General features: G+C 39.6%; 1 protein-coding gene across 12 annotated transcripts in view; it reads left to right on the top strand.

Annotated features, from left to right (window-relative positions):
• The window catches only part of FRS2 (fibroblast growth factor receptor substrate 2), a 118,923-nt gene that overhangs the window by 29,964 nt on the left and 71,579 nt on the right, over positions 1-17,380 (top strand). For 7 of the 12 annotated variants that reach the window (XM_058557651.1, XM_058557645.1, XM_058557650.1 and 4 more), the window contains exon 2: positions 13,993-14,248. The exons of 4 other annotated variants lie outside the window; for them this stretch is intronic. The gene's annotated coding sequence lies outside the window, so the exon portion shown is untranslated. Of the gene's footprint in view, positions 1-12,894; positions 13,612-13,992; positions 14,249-17,380 lie in introns of those variants that run through there. One more of the 12 variants, XM_058557644.1, reaches the window with a different exon arrangement.

The following is a 17,380-nucleotide window of genomic DNA, read 5'->3' as shown; positions in this document are numbered from 1 at the left end:
GTATATATCTACTAAGTCCATCTAGTTGAGTGTGTCGTTTAAGGCCAATGTTTCCTTATTGATCTTCTGTTTGGATGATCTATCCATTGATGTAAGTGGAGTGTTAAAGTCCCCTACTTTTATTGTGTCACTGTCTATTTCTCTGTTTATGTCTGTTAATAATTGCTTTATATATTTAGGTCCTTCTATGTTGGGTGCATAGATATTTACAAGTATTATATCCTTTTGTTGGGTTGTTCCCTTTATCATTATTTAGTGCCCTTCTTTGTCTCTTGTTATAGTTTTTGTTTTCAAGTCTGTTTTGTCTTATACAGTATTACTTCCCCAGCTTTCTTTTCATTGCCTTTTGCATGGAGTATCTTTTTCCATCCGTTCACTTTCAGTTTGTGAGTGTCTTTAGGTCTGAAGTCTGTCTCTTGTATGTAGCATACATATGGGTGTTGTTTTTTTATCCGATTGGCCACCCTCTGTCTTTTGATTAGAGCATTTAGTCTGTTGACATTTAAAGTAGCTATTGATAAGTATGTACTTACTGCCATTTTGTTACTTTTTTTCTGGGTGTTTTAGTAGTTCTTCTCTTGCTCTCTTCCCTTGTGGTTTGATGGCTTTCTTTGGTATTATGTTTGGGTTCCTTTCTCTTAATTTTTTGTGTATTTATTATAGGTTTCTGGTTTGTGGTTACCATGAGGCTCATATATAATAATCTATGTAAATAGCAATCTATTTTAAGTTCATGGTCTCTTAAGTTTGACCTCTTGCTAAATGCTCTACTCTTTTACTCCCCTTCTCGCACATTTTGTGGGTTTTTTTGTGTGCGTGTGTGAGGAAGATTAGCCCTGAGCTAACATCTGTCTCCATTCCTCTTTCTTTGCTGAAGAAGACTGGCCCTGGGCTCACATCCATGCCCATCTTCCTCTGCTTTATATGGGTCGCCACCACAGCATGGCTTGACAATCGGTGCATGCCCCGGATCCAAACCCCAGGCCACCGCAGTGGAGCTCACGCCCCTAACTGCTCCACCACCAGCCGGCCCCACATTTTGTGTTTTTGACATCATATTTAACTTCTCTTTTTGTGCATGTATATCTGTTAACCTCTTATCTTGGAAATAGATAATTTTAGTACTTTTGTCTTTTGACCATCATATTAGCTTCATAGGTGGTTTATCTGCTACCTTTACTGTATAGTTGCCTTTACCAGTGATTTTTTTATTATTATTTTTGATAGTTTTCTTGTTCATATTTGTGGTCTTTTCTTTTCCACTTGAATAAGTCCCTTTAGCATTTCTTGGAAGGCTGGTTTATTGGTGATAAACTCCTTTAGTTTTTGCTTGTCTGGAAAATTCTTTATCTCCCCTTGCATTCTGAATGATAACCGTGCCAGGTAGAGTATTCTTGGCTGTAGGTTTTTTCCTTTCAGTGCTTTAAATATTTTGTGCCACCCCCTTCTAGCCTGTAAGGTTTCTGCTGAGAAGTCAGCTGATAGCCTTATGGGGTTTCCTTTGTGTGTAACTTGTTGCCTTTCTCTTGCAGCTTTTAGGATTCTCTCTGTCTTTAGTTCTTGACATTTTAATTATAATGTGTCTTCATGTGGCCCTCTTTGGGTTTATCTTGTTTGGTGCTCTCTGTGCTTCCTGTACCTGGATATTTGTTTCCTTCCTCAGGTTAGGGAAGTTTTCAGCTATTATTTCTTCGAATAGATTCTCTATCCCTTTGTCTCTTTTCTCCTTCTGGGACACCTGTAATATGGATGTTAGTAGCCTTGGTGTTGTCCCAGAGGTCCCTTAGACAGTCCTCGTTCTTTTTAATTCTTTTTTATTTCATCTGTTCAACTTGGGTGATTTCCTCTAGTCTTTCTTCCAGCCTGCTGATCTGTTCTTCTGTATCATCTACTTTACTATTGATTCTCTGTAGTGAATTTTTCATTTCCAGTATTGTGTTCTTCAGTTCTGATTGGGCCTTTTTAGTATTTTCTAGTTCTTTGTTGAAGTTCTGACTGAGTTCATCTATTCTTCTCCCAAGATCAGTGAGCATCCTTATGACTTTTAGTTTGTACTCTTTATCAGGTAGACTATTTATCTCTGTTTCATTTAGTTCTTCTTCTGAAGATTTGTCCTGTTCCTTTATTTGGAACATATTCCTTTATCTCCTCATTTTGCCTATTTTTCTGTGCTTATATCTCTGTTTTACGTAGATCAGCTACGCCTCCTGATCTTGGAGGAGTGGCCTTATGTAAGAGATGCTTTATGAGGCCCAGCCATGTACTTCCTTCTCATCACCAGTTCCAAATGTTCCAGAAGTGTTCCCTGTGTGGGCTACACGTGTCCTTCTGTTGTGGCGGGGTTACTCTTACTGTAGGTGGGCAGGAGAGCTAGGCTGTCCGCCTGGCCAGCTGCTTGTAAGGCTCAGCTGCATGTGGCTGCTGTGGTCCTACAGTCACTTTATCGGGTGTGGGGGGCCCCAGCACAGTTGGCTGCAAGGTCTAATAGCACATTCCTGCTGCAGTTTTTCTGTTAAGTGAGTAGGCCCCCAACATGGCTGATTGCTAGACTCGAGCTCACAGTGGCTGTAGGCCTCTGGCCTACAAGGGTGTTGTCAGCTCTCTCAGTAGAGCACCTGGGTGGGGCTGGCCCCAGGTGTGGCAGACAAGTTGTTTGAGGCGTTGGAAGGTGAGGCAGATCCCGTATGTGGCTGTTTGAGAAGCACACAGCTGCTGCAGCTGACAAGCCGCACTGCCTGCAGGCCCACACACCCTGTCCACGCAGTCCTGTCCCGTGCCCATGCCCCACCCAGCTGAAGCAGAGCTGCTTGGCCTGCTGCAGAGACCTCACACACTCTGTCAATGCAGGCCTGCCCATCCTGCACGCCCTGCCCCTCGAGCATGCCCTGCCCTGCAAAGGCAGGCCGAATCGCCCTGCTGCAGAGGGTCCCACACATCTCGCTTATGCAGACCCACAAGTTGCTGAGGGCTTGGTGGTGTAGGGCCTGTCCCTAGGTCGGGCTGTCTGCCGTGGCCACACTGGATTAAATTGGTGCTCTAGTGGGCAGGACAAACCTCTGCACTAACAGGCCAGAGGAAGAACTCCAATGGCATCTGCCAGTGTCTGGGTCAGCACGCCTGTACTAGGTCACAATAATGACTGCTGCCAATATCTCAGTCGCTGGGGAGGTGGTCCCAGCCACCTTCTGCCTCCCTGAGATGCGCCCAGAGCCTACCAGGTGAGTCTCTTTTCACCAAAGGACTGTGTACCTTTCTTTCTGTGATTTTGTGTTGCTTTCCGAAACAGGTAAATTTATGCCTGGGCCCTCTAAAAGCAGGCTTTTTTTTGTGTTATGTTCAACAGCTTTTCTGAGGGTATTCCCCGTTGTTGTAAATAGCCAGCAAAGCCAGATATTATGACGCTTGTCTCAGTTGTGCTGAGTTCAAAAGCTGCTTGTTGTGGCAAAGCTCTCCCGCTCAGATCCCCTGTTCCTCCAAGGAAAGCTTTGTGCCTTGAGATTGCTCCCAGCCATGGAGCGCCTTTTTTCTGGGTGGCACGCCTGTACTAGGTCACAATAATGTCTTTTTTCCTCTCCAGAAAGGAATTGCTGCCTCTTCCGCCTCAGCGCTGTCCCTTGTTGTGGGGGTTCTTTTTACCCGGTTCCAGTTCTCTCTCAGGGGTAATTGTTCCAAGGGTAGTTGTAAATTTGTAGTGTCCATGGGAGGAGGTGAGTTCCAAGTCCTCTTATGCCGCCTCTTTCCAGCAATCTCTCTTACTATTTTTAAATTTTTCCAGGAGAAGCATTATGTGTTCTTAGGTTCTTTGGTAATTCTCCACAATGCAGTGCAGTGAATGCTTTGTTGTAGTGGGTAGGCACTTAGAGCTTATTTGTCCATTTGACCGTTTAACAGATGTTTACCCAATGCTTACTTTGTTCTAGAGGCTGAGGATGCAAAGTTTGATAAAGTAGGGACTCTGCCTTAAGGCTGCTTAGACTTTGATAGGAGATTCAGAAAATAAACCAATTATAGAACCACGTGTCAATCATATTTTGAAATTATCTTTGAGAGCACCAGAATTCTATCTCTGATAGAGAAGATTTTTGTATTCACTCTGAGAATGGAAACTAACATTTGTAGAGTGTCTAAAGGCTTCTCTATCAATTTATCCTCCTTCAGCGTAATCCTTCAACATAAGCATGATAGTCATTTTATACATGAGGAAACTGTCTTAGGTTATATAATTTGCTGAAGATCACTTAGCTAATAAGTTGTAGAGCTGGGATTCTAACTGAGGTTCTTTCTTTTATACCAGGGTTTCTTATGTCTAGCACTATTGACATTTTGGGCCAGGTAATTCTTTGTTGTGGGGGACTGTCCTGTGCATTGTAGGATGTTTAGCAGTATTCCTGGCTCTACCCTGGGCCAGGAGTAGGATGAAGCAAGGCGGTACCTAGGGCACAAAATTTAAGGAGTCACTCACTTTCAGGGTCTTTCAAGTGCTGACCTGGCGTTTAATCCTCCCAACATCTGGGAAAGTTCTCCTGCACCAGCCTGTTGCTTCCAGGTTTTGCTTCAGTATTCTCTGGTAATGATAGGAGGACTAAGTCCCCTCGGCATTTAGATGTTCCTTGGGAGCTGAAGAGAGTGATGAGCAGGGGCTTTTTGCATCTTTTATCTCTTTCATCCTAGAACTCATACTCTTGGGCAAAAGTGACTAATAAGAAATGGTATTTATAAGTGCTAGGCAAATACTTTCTAAATATTACAGAGCTTAGGACCTTTAGGTGATAAGTTACAGAACAAAGAAACCAGTTGCTTCAGACTAATGAAAACTTAGAGCAAAAACTATACGTTGAATATACTCAGCTTAATTTATTCTGTGCCTGGTGGCCTAGCTCTTACCTGCTAGTATTGATTTTATACCATTAGAAATTCCCTTAATTATTTTCTCATGTCTCTGCTTCAGTATAGGTATATCCTTGTTGGATGGATACTTCCATTAATACCTTTGATTAATGGACTGTAACTTGCATGCTAAACACAATCTAGGTTGTTTGGGTAGTGCTCTAGAAGCGAGTTTGTCAAAAATGGAGTATATAATAAAAACCTGAATTTTAGGAATATTGAGAAATAGTGCTTAACAGAATTATTAATAGTATGCCAGATTTGGAGTCTTAAGTAGTTTTAACTTACATTTAACTTTATGATAAAGCATTAATATTTGACTCATGATAATACTGTTTTTTACCTTTTTTTTTTTTGTGAGGAAGATCAGCCGAGCTAACATCCATGCTAATCCTCCTCTTTTTTTTTTTTTTTTTTTTACTGAGGAAGACCAGCTCTGAGCTAACATCTATTGCCAATCCTCTTCCTTTTTTTCCCCCAAAGCCCCAGTAGATAGTTGTATGTCATAGTTGTACATCCTTTTAGTTGCTGTACATGGGACGCGGCCTCAGCATGGCCAGAGAAGCGGTGCGTCGGTGCGCGCCAGGGATCCGAACCTGGGCCACCAGTAGCGGAGCGCACGCACTTAACTGCTAAGCCACGGGGCCGGCCCTTTCCCTTATTTTTTTATTGGTAGGATTGAGGCTAGATGATAGAAGTCCCTGAAAAGCTGGTAGAGTAGACAACTCTTATTATTATAGGCAGTAGAGAGCCATTAAAGGTGGTTGAATAGAAGAGTAATTGAATAAAGTAACTTTTCAGAAATATTATTCTGGCAACTGGATATATAATGTATTGGGCAGCGACCTTCAAAAAGGTCAGTTTAGAGGCTGGCCTGGTGGCATAGTGGTTAAGTTTGCATGCTCCACTTTGCTGGCCTGGCGTTCCCAGGTTCGGATCCTGGGTGTGGACCTACACACTGCTTATCAAGCCATGCTGTGGCAGCGTCCCATATAAACTAGAGGAAGATGGGCACGGATGTTACTCCAGGGCCAATCTTCCTCAGCAAAAAAGAGGAGGATTGGCATTGGATGTTAGCTCAGGGCTAATCTTCCTCCAAAAAAAAAAAAAAAAACGGTCAGTTTAGAGGCCAGGCAGGAGGACATAATGAAAGTCTGAACTAGGATGCTTGAATAGGAATGGAGAAACGAGTCTGGATGGGAACGTTTTTTGGAATGTATTTTTCTTGGTTATGAAAGTACAGAAAAATGTGAAGAATATGGTACCTATTCTTATTTCTACCATTTAGGAATATAACCACTGTTAATATTCTTGAGCATTCCTTTTCAGGTCTGTCCCATCTTATGTTCCCTCACCTGCCCCCCTCCGCCCCCCCCCCCCCAATTTTGGAGAAAGAGTCCATAAGGCTACATGTCTTTTCTCATAGATTATGAAGTTTTTTTTTTTTTTTTTTTTTTAGATTTTATTTATTTTATTTTTTCCCCCCAAAGCCCCAGTGGATAGTTGTGTGTCGTAGCTGCACATCCTTCTAGTTGCTGTATGTGGGACTCGGCCTCAGGATGAACGGAGAAGTGGTGCCTCGATGCGCACCCGGGATCCGAACCCGGGCCACCAGCGTCGCAGCGCGCGCACTTAACCACCAAGCCACAGGGCCGGCCCTAGATTATGAAGTTTTTAAAGAAAGGGCTTTCTAAAATGACATGCTTTTATTCATATGCAGTAGGAACCCAACAAGTGTTTTTTAGAATGAATGAATTGTGGAATGAATGAATTGCTAACTGCTAGAATGCAGTGACTAGAGAGGGATGAGTCAAAGATAATGCCTAGGTTTTGAGGTTGTGTGAATGGTAGTAGAGGAGAATTTGGCTGGCTTTTGATGGTGAGGTTGGAAGTGGTGGAGGTGGTGATGGGGTGATCAGAAGAGAATGGGTTTTATTTGGAGGTGTTGAATTCGACGTGCTGGTACAATATCCTAGGTTGAAATCAGGAGCTTAGCTGAGAATTGGGGGTCAATAACATCACAAGAGAGAAAATGTGGAGAAAGTGTTGGGTTTAGAAAAACCCACAATTCTGGTCAGAGCAGTGTTTATGACACATCATTTTTTTGAGGACCACTCCAAAAAGCAATTATTTCCTTAATATCTTTCTTTAAATGACTCTTTTACTTAAATACATTTATTTTAAAGGGAAACTTTGTGTTGATACTATAAATGGCAAACTAGTATCACTTGCTTTAAATAGTTGGCAATGGAAAAATTAAAAGAGTGACAACAAAATGATGGTATTAAATTTTAGCTAGATACTGTTGCTTGCTAAATCCTCTGAGCCTGAGTCTACTCAGTTTAAATAAAAAACCAAAATGAAATAAAAAAACAGTGAGACTTTGTAATTAAAAGACCCGAGGGCTTGACAAGCCAATAGTTGCTCATGACATGACGTGACTCATCATTATATATGTGCCACCTAAAGTGGGTATACATTTCATGCTTTGGGAAATAACTGAGGCATGGCGGAGGAAGAGGAATCTGCTGTGGAAATAGAGGCAGCTAGTGATCAGACCAATGAGAACCAGGAGAGGGTAATAATGTCCTGAAAGTCTTAGGTGGGAGTTTGAAAAAGGTGTGTGGTGCTGTTGAAAATTCACGGGAAGGTTTGCGATTACTTGCATATCAAGATGTGATACTATTAATATACACCAAGAAGTCTCTGCGTTCTGGTGATTCTCATATATTTGGATTCAGCCCGTTCCCATTGATTGACATATAGGAATTGATAAAATACTTCCTTGGCATGTTAACAAGTTTTATCTGGAATATAAATGAGTGAATGAAAATGTGGAGAAGGCACAAGACGATGAGGAAAATAACATTCCTGGCTTTCAAAATAAGCTAACTATTAGAACATTCTTTTGGTCATGTTCTTATTCTTATGACTGAGACTTAACAGGACTATTTAATTCAATAATAATAATTCAATAAGTGAAATTGGTAGATCCAGGCATAAACATGAATTAGGCTGCCGTATATGGACAGATACACACACACAATTACTGTTTCTCTAAAGGAGTAGAATCCCACCCCACTCCCCCTTTTTTTACATTCTGCTTTGTGGAAGTTCGCTTGTAGGTCTTCACAGGGATAGGGAATAATTTTGAGGAATAGTTATTATGCAGAGTTTTTGTCTCTGAGTCATACACCAAGGTATGAACCAGCACTCTTCACAGATGTGAATTTCTTTTTACTTTTGGTGGGTAAGTAGGGGAGGAAATGAGTGTATTAACAGTTTACTTGTATTTTTGTTATCTTGAAAATGAAAATTTATTTGTCCCTGAACTCCGAACATATTTTAGAAGTTCTTTGAATTTAGCGTGATAAAAATCATTCTACTTTTCTGTGAATCACCCAAAATAGTACTTTGTTGTTCTCTGCATTATAAAATTCATTTAAAAAAATATCTGAGTAGAACATGTGCTTTTCATACCTTATTTTCAAGCTGAATTTAGGTGGTCTCAATTTAGGATTAATCTTTTTCAATTAAAAAAAAGACTTGTTTAGGAATTGCAGTACTTAAAAAACATCATTGAATTGCTACATATGATGATTCAGCCTCCATCCTTCCCCCCTTTTTAAAGAATGAGATAAAATATAAATAAATGAAACACATGGTAGTGGTTGCAGGCCACAAAACCCTGTAATGTACCTGAAGTCCCGTGCTGCATGACTTAGCCACCGTTTGTAACTGATTCTATGGGGCAGAAAGGCATTCGTGACTCCCAAGTAACCAGCCAACAAATCATGTTTGGAATGTACCATGTGTAAGTTGGGAACTGCTGTAGAAGTAATTGATTCTGGCAGAAAAGAGATGTGTTAAAAGAGAATTGGATGTCTTTCGCCGTTACCTTCTCTTGAAGGTGCATGAGACTCTAGTCTCTATCTAGTAGAGGTATAATTACTAATATCTTTTGTATTATATTAGGGATTTTAAACTTATTTTGAGCAACATTTGAGTTAGCACAACAAAGAAACTAGATGTAAATGTGATCTGCTCTATAGAAATAAGGTCCTGCTCATCTGGAGATTTTTCTGGATCTGAGTTTCTTCAAGCATGTTAGGATTCTTTAACTGTGGGTCTGCAGGGTGTGACGTAGTTGTGTGGAAAGAGGTGAGGACTTGAATTGTCTCCATCAACTGAAGGTAAATTCCTCATCTTAATCAGTTTTATGTTGTGATTTGATTATCATATTTACTAAAATTCCATTCTGTTATTGTTGATATGCTTACCAGGCTACAAGCATTCTTTAATGGGCGGCAGCATCAATGTAGGCATCTCTAAAAGCATGTATGAACAACTGTGGATGGAGAAACATAACATACAGGTTTCCCCAGCTATCTGAGTGTAGAGCGTTCCTGTGAAACATTTCATAAGCCGAAATGGTGTAAAGTGAAGAAGCAATTACTATTAATTTATATGGGGAAAATTTTTTAGTGTTCCCAGACCCAAAAAAGAACCCGCCAAAATCGAGAGAAAGCATAGATGCTCACAGACACAGTTGAAAGCTCCGGCGGCTGGGTGCTGAGATGCTGCGTTTAGTCCCCGGGAAGGAGAGGGAGGGTGCCACTCTCTGCTCCGGGTGCGCTACCTGTATAAATGGCTCACTCACTGCAAGAAAACGCTGAATGGTATTTTCACTTTTCACGTAAAAGTGAAAATCCTTCTTGGATTTCTTTCGGTTAGTGAAAACAGGTACATATAATACAGGTCTTTTCATAACAGCAAAGTGGTGTAAAGCGGACTTTCGGGTAGTGGGGAAACCTGTATTTGTTTTGTCTTAAAGGGAAATTATTTGTTAGGATGGACTGTGTTGGATGCAGCAAGTTCAATTGATAATGTAGTTATTTCAGTTCCTTATTCTAAGAAACCTCATATATAGCATAATTTACTGTTCTTGTTGGTTATTCAGGAAATAGTTATTGCATGCCTTTGTGCCTGGCATTTTTTAAGGTGCTGGGTATTCACTGGGAACTAAGAGACATATCCCTGTTCTGATGGAGCTTTCATTCTAGTGAATGAAATAGGCAGCAAACACATACAGTTTGGTAATGATAAAGGTGAAGGAAATGAAAACAGGGCAGTTTTCAAGCATGTTCCCCGTTATGGTGACCCTTCTTTAGTTTTCAGGGCAAATTTATGTTCTGTGTCAGGTCTTCCTGTTGTGGTGTTGCTATTGCTAAACGGAAACCTACTCCTGCGTTGCAGCCTCCATCCTTTACCTCCAAGGAGTCCCTGTGGCTATGTAACAAATTACCATAAACTCAGTGGCTTGAAACAACACCCACTGATTAGCTCACAGTTCTGTATGTCAGAAGCCTGGGCACATTTTGTCTGGGTTCTCTGCTCAGGATGTCACAAGGCAGAGATCAAGGAGTCACGTGGGCTGAGCTCTTGTCTGGAGGCTCTTCCAGAGCTCCCATTGTTGGCAGAACTCAGTGCTGTGCAACTGTAGGACTGAGATCTCAGTTCCTTGCTAGCTGTCAACTAGGAGCCACTCTCAGCTCATAGATACTGCCTGTGTTCTTTGCCACATGGCTCCCTTCGTCTTCAAAGCCAGCTGTGGAGAATATCCCTCATGTCCAGTCTCTTTCACCCTCCAATCTCCCTTGACTTCTTTGTCTCTTATTCCTAGACCCAGACTTAAAGGGTTTATGTGGTTAGTTCAGACCCCCCTGGATAATCTCCCTTTCTTTAAATTTTGTTTATTTTTTTCCTCCAAAGCCCCAGTAGAGAGTTGTATGTCATAGCTGCACATCCTTCTAGTTGCTGTATGTGGGATGCGGCCTCAGCATGACTGGAGAAGCGGTGCGTCAGTGCGCACCCCTGATCCGAACCCAGGCCGCCAGCAGCGGAGCACGCGCACTTAACCACTAAGCCACGGGGCCGACCCGATAATCTCCCTTTTTTCAAGTCAACTTTCTTAGAGTTAACCTAACATGAGGGAAATCCCGTCATATTCACAGTCCTAGGCGTTATGCAGGGCGTGTACATCAGGAAGCAGAGATCTTGGATTTGACAGTTCTGCCTGCCACATATGGTCCCCATGGCATGGCTGTCACTGAGTGGTGCAATTGTGTGTGAAGAGGAGCAACAGTAGCCCTCCTGAGTACATTGATGTGTGGCTTCTGCAGTGGTGGGAATGGGAGTCTGGGCAGAAGTAGTCAGTAGGAAGTGGCCACCGTGGTGGTGCAGCGTCTCTCTCTTTTCCTCCTTGGTGCTAGGATGAGGTGGGATGGGCGCTGGGGAGAAAGCAGGACGGAGCCTTAGGTTCTCAAGTCCAGCTTCCCCTCTGTGGCGCAGAGTTTAGGTGTTTTATAGAAATGAGAACGCCAAGGGCTTTTTGTCCCCCAAATGAAAATTAGTATCAGTTAAATGTTTTTACAGGTATTTTAAATACAAAGCTTTTAAGGGAATTTAAAGCATAGATCTAAAGCATATAAAAGCATAGAATTTAAAGCATAGATAAAGCTGGGAGAGTGGAATGAGAGTTTATTGAGGAAGACTAATGAAACAAAGTATAATTTATAGAGGAAGGTAACCTAAGTCTACTATGTTAGCAATTGCATCCCATTATAAAATATATTTTTTTCAGATAGAAAGATTCTTATAACGTAATAATGTCCTTTTTGTTTAATGCATATTATTATAACTGTAAAAACACACATGTAACTTTCCTTCGTCCTTAAAGTAGAATCACAGAGCCTGGTGGGATTAAATGGACAACTAGTTCCAATTCCACACTTCTTAAGTTGCTCACAGGGTGCATCTGGGTGTAGAAATCTGATTCTAAGCATGTTTCCACTTTCCATTCCTAAAAAGTACTGGATATCACGTGGTACCTAATATTACCAACGACGAAACAGAAGCAAAGGAAGCATCAACCTTCTCTTGTAGTAGACGGTTTTTGGCTTATTTATTGGGAGTATATTTCTGGAGGAGCATTTCTCTGCTTTTTCAGTGGTGGGAAAGGAGGATATACTGTGTAGCTAACCTTGGAAAACTAATTCCATAAAATGAAGGATATGCATAATATGAATTAATCTTTTTAATGGTAGGGGTTAGTGATAACTAAGTACTAAGACTGTAATCTCATACTAGGGAAAATTCAAATCTATTTTATCAGTGAACAAGGTATCCCATAAGTTTTGATTTCTATGCTAAAATACACAGGTGGTCTTAGTTACATATAAACAAGAATACCACTTAAAAGACTTGTAGTGGAGCACAAAAGTTCTGTTAGACATGGGGCTACGTTTCTGCCAATAACTCGACATTTTGAGGACAGATAGCATCCCATTTCCAATTTGAGACTGGCTACAAAAATATCTTAGGGCTGAGAATAGGCGTAGTAAATTGCACCAACAAAAACCTTTTGTGTATTTATGGTGAAGGAAAAGTCTTCATCCAGTGTGCATGCAAAAATGTGATATTTGCTTTAGCACAGTAGATGGGACCTCATATTTTATGATGATTACTCTGTATGATTAATTTTCAAAATTACAAAAACATTTCTGCGTTTCCTTGTCTTTTTTTCTGTTATTTTCATCTGTGGTTAATTAGAATCTGCCTCCTCCTTCTGTTCCCGAAGTGTTTCATTAATTTTTCTTCTCATTTTTATCTTCATATTTTCTTTAATTAATGTTTTATACTACTTTAACATAAAATTTTCTCCTAATGCTTTTAAAAATTATGAGACAGTAAAGTTGTCTTCAGATGTCTCTTATTTTCACCCTAACAGTGTTTGAGTTGGCTTTAAAGACATGCTTTTTTTTCATAAATTTCTCCTTGTGGAGAAGAGTCACTTCTAGCATTAACACTTTTGGGAATTGTTTCAAAATTTAGTTTATTGTCTTAATGTGTTAATAAGACTTCTAAAAATCTGGTTTTTGGTCCTGTATTCCCAAAGAATATATTTGATGATGATGTTTTAATTGGGTTCTATAATGTTTGGTTTGATCCCAGATCCTTCATAAAATTATAATTAACTTTTATTCTTCTTTCTAGTTTATCCAGTGTTTTAGAATGGTACTGCAAATACCGCTATGCTGATAAATTTGGGAAATACTGATATGTACTCTTTAGGGGAAATTATTTTAATAAGATATTAATACTGTTAATAACAAATATATTTAAGGAGACTTTAATAAATGTTAATGCTATATTCAGCTATTAGATAAAACTTTGTGGTGGCAGCAATAAAATGTTTTAATTTTTGGTAAGCTATGGAAATTTGTATAGACTTTTTTACAGTTACCAGTGAAATGTAACTAAAGTTAAATGGTGTCTAACTCGGTCCATTAGGGTATATTTGTTGGTTGAGTATTTAACTAGTCTGATTTATGATCGTTGAAAGAGAGTAATAATTTAATACATAGTAGTCCGTGTTTTGTGTGTTTGTGTGTTTGTGCACTTGTGCATGAACTGATACATTTTCAGAAAATTAAAAATACTAAATTCCTGAATGGCTAATAAAGTACTTTAGTGAATGTTACCGTTTATTATTGAGTTTCTGAATATAATTGATAAAACACTGATCCTAGTTTCTGATTTGCTCTTGATACCCACTACAATTATTTCCTTGCTGATAGGTTCAGATAATAACATTTTAAATGTTACTCTAAGACGGACATAATTAGGAAGATGTGTGCTAAAATTCACATGACATATCCAAAGGTAAGGAGACATAATGATCCATCCACAACTCCATGGCTGCTTAGTGGAGTAAGAACATGGATTTGGGAGTCAGATTACCTGAGTTTGAATCCTGGCTCCACTACTTACTTAGCTGTGTGACTTGGGTAAGTGATTTACTCTCTCTGTGCCTCAGTTTCTCCATCTAAAAAATGGGGATAGTATTGGCACCTATGTCATAAGGTTGTTATGAAGATTAAATAAGTTGTAAAGTGCTTAGAACAGTTACTGGCACACATAGTAAGCACTAGACAAATGTTGGTTAAATAACTAGGATTTTAAATTACAGTTTTTAGAACAATTCGTGTGTGTTTTTGGTCATTGACCAGAATCTCAGGAGCCTCCAACCTCTCCGTGTCGCAGGCTCCTTCAAAGTTTGCCAGTTCTGTGGGCTTACCACCCCCACCATCAGCTCCACCACCTCTGTTTCTGTTTCTGCTGGATCTGCCGCTCTGCTTCATCATCATCATCGTTATCAAAGATGCCAAGTGAAGGCAGTTTCCTAGAGATGCTTTTGGAACCTGAACATGGCAAGTTGAAGTGCTAGGTGAAGAAGGTCACCCAACTAGAAACAGAAACGTGGCAGAGCTGGGATTAAGACTCTGGTCCTGCATGCCAGGTACGTTGCTCTTTGTGTGTGCCACAGCTACCTTAGAAGGCTGAAGATTGTCTTTGGCTCTTTTGTGCCTCCGTTCAAAACTCCTTTTCCCTGCTCCTCCTAGTCACACATAAAAACAAGTGAAAATATTGGAAGGAAACTTAGTTACCCTCTTCTGTATACTAAGTAAGTGGGATCAGTTAATTCAGTAGTGGATCCCTATTGAAGGGGGGGAGCACCTGACTACTGCTCAGGGGTGTTTCAGGTGGGGTGTAATGGGAGAGCATGAGACTCTTCAGCCTTTGGGTGTGGGGAAACAGAGAAGGAAGGGAGAGAATCTAAGGGACCATGGTGCCCAGGGGCTGGACCAGTGGGTCTTTTTCAGTTTGTGATGAGTATTAATCTAGTTTGGGATAACTGGTAAACGTGGATACCATTTGTAGATGTGGAAAAGTTAATTATATCTTAATAATTTAGAGAAGGGAAAAATATAGGTGTAAAGAATAATAATAATTATAATTCTGAGAAAGCTTGTAACAAGTTTGTGACTAATATGGCATAACTGGTACATTTCATGAATGTGATTATAGTGTTTCACTTAGATATATTAAGCATTTTTCTTTGATTTTAAATCCCTATTTTTATGTAGCTGTCGGCTTACAACCAAAATAATTTAGATAAAACATTGAAAAAATTCTGTATCTGAATACCTTGGAGCTATGACTTTAGCTCTCAGGTTTGCTGCCTCAGCACCAGCCTCTGCCCTTTTCTGACCATTGGCATGGCCTTGTTGGCTAGAGGATGCCCTGGAATAGTAACATGTCTGGATTTACTGGAAAGGCCGTGATTCTGGTCATAAAAGTTTTGTGGTCCTAAGTGAGACTCATTCGGCTATTGTGTATTACAGCATACTTGCTCAAAAATGGGCCTTTTTATTTTTTTTATAGTGGCTATCGATAGCATCCTGATGTTTTTGGTTGTGGTAGGAGAGGGAGGTTGATAACAAAGTAACTCCAGTGTAAAATACTTCGCGCATCAAGTAGCGTGTAGTATAATGGATAGATTACAGGACTGGGAATCAGGAAATCTCAGCTGTACTTACGTAGTTTTATTGCTAAACAAAACTTGGTGAGTCTCATTGTGGAAATGGGATTATAATGCTCTTATTCTCCCTCAAATAATGGAATGAGGCTAATCAAAATAATGTGAACGTTTATTGATACACAAGATATATGATTGTTGGTTAAGTTTTTTTTTCTTTGTTTGTGGATAGTTCCCTCTCTGTTTACTACTTCATTTATTTTCCCTTTTCTGAGTCAATTTTCTTTCAGATTACTTTCCTTTTTTGATTTTGCATACATTTGCTCCCAGTATTTCATTATGGAAAATTTTAAGTATACAGCAGAAACTAGAGAGAGAGTGACATTGATCTTTCTCCCTTATTTCCTCAAATGCCTTTCTACTTCTTTGAGACCTAGTTCAGTGCCTACTTCCTCTTTCAAGGCAAGTGTTATCTTCTCTTGTCTAAATTTATAATTATCCTTTATATTTTGTAGTTTAGTACTGTGTCATTTCACTGCTTTATATTATTCATGAGTTGTTTTCATGTCTTAGTCTTGGCAGCCCCACCATGCACACTTCTTACCTCTTCTGCTGAATTTCAGACTTGAGTGCAGGAGTGTCATCTCAGATGCATTTCTCCCTCTCCTGTTCCCTGACATGTGGGCACTCCATGATAAATACTTGAGATTTTCTTCGGTTGCTGTATCTCTGGCTCTGTTTCTTATTTGATTACATGGGTGTGCAATGTAAATAATATAACATATGATTTTAAGCCTCTGCAGCCTTTGTAATAGTTGTTTAATTATTTGTAAATTTGTGTGTAGTCGATGTGTGAAATTGAGCAACTGTGTGTTGTAGATCAGCACAGTCCATTAGTACTGCTGGAAAAGCAAACCAGGTCTCATAGTTTTTATCTTTTACATGAAAAGAACTTCATTAATTAAAAAAAAAATCAATAGAGACCAGCCTGGTGGCGTAGTTAAGTTCGGCGCACTCTGCTTTGGCGGCCCGCGTTCGAGGGTTCAGATCCTGGACGTGGACCTACACCACTCATCAAGCCGTGCTGTGGCGGTGTCCCACATACAAGATAGAGGAAGATGGGCACAGACGTTAGCTCAGGAGCAGTCTTCCTCACACACATACAACACACACACACACACACACACACACACCCCAGTAGATTCTGAGGTAGTTGCTCATGGTTTTAATCTTGTACTTTGAAGCATTATTCTTTTTCTGGAATGAAGTTGTTGGTTTTGACTGTGTAGAAGAAATATGTTAATTAGATTATATTTAGTTGGTGAATTTGTGCCCACAAGAATGTGACTTTTAAAAAGTTGCAGGTTGCTACAGTTATTGCAGATAAGATTGTTTTCTGTTTTCTTTTGGGTATTTAGTACTTTGTGTATTTTTCCATGAGGTAGCCTTTCACTTTGTCCATTTGTATCATTTGACATTCAGACTTGAATATAAGTTCTACTCTACCATCACTGGTGCTTACAAATGCTAGCCATTCAAAGACCCAAGATATAATATAAGCTTTTATATAAATATATCTTTTTAGGGGGAAAGGAATAAATAAAATACTGTCTTTATAGAATGGTTTTAAACAGTTAGGCTTTACAGTTGCTGCATGCCCAAAGTATTTCTCCCGTGAATTGCATACTGTATCAGTTCATAGATTGTGCTCTAAGAAAGGTATTTAGTACTATTGACCTCAGTACTACTGAAAATTTTAAGAATTCACAGAAATCAGCATAATAGTTTGAAAACAAGGATACATACTCAATTTAGACAATTTTAGATCTTTTTAACATCATTACAAAATCTGCTTTTTTAAATTAAATTTTTATTTTAAAATTAAAGTGATATTTGTATATATGTACTTTTAAAAGTTGAATAATATTTCAAGGCTTATAAAAACTGCAGTTCCCTATTTCTCCCCTTTTCACCTCCAATTCCCAATCTTTAGAAGCAGTCAGTTTCAATTCTTTCAGCTGTTTGTTCTGATATTTGCCTTTGTTTTTCTAACTTGGTTCTACTCTGTGTTAGGTTTCCATTTTACACAGTAGCTACTGACTTCTAAGAAAA

This window comes from Diceros bicornis, chromosome 17 (genome assembly GCF_020826845.1).
Source record: "Diceros bicornis minor isolate mBicDic1 chromosome 17, mDicBic1.mat.cur, whole genome shotgun sequence".
Lineage (NCBI taxonomy): Eukaryota > Metazoa > Chordata > Mammalia > Perissodactyla > Rhinocerotidae > Diceros > Diceros bicornis.
This window is presented reverse-complemented; position numbering and strand designations above follow the sequence as displayed.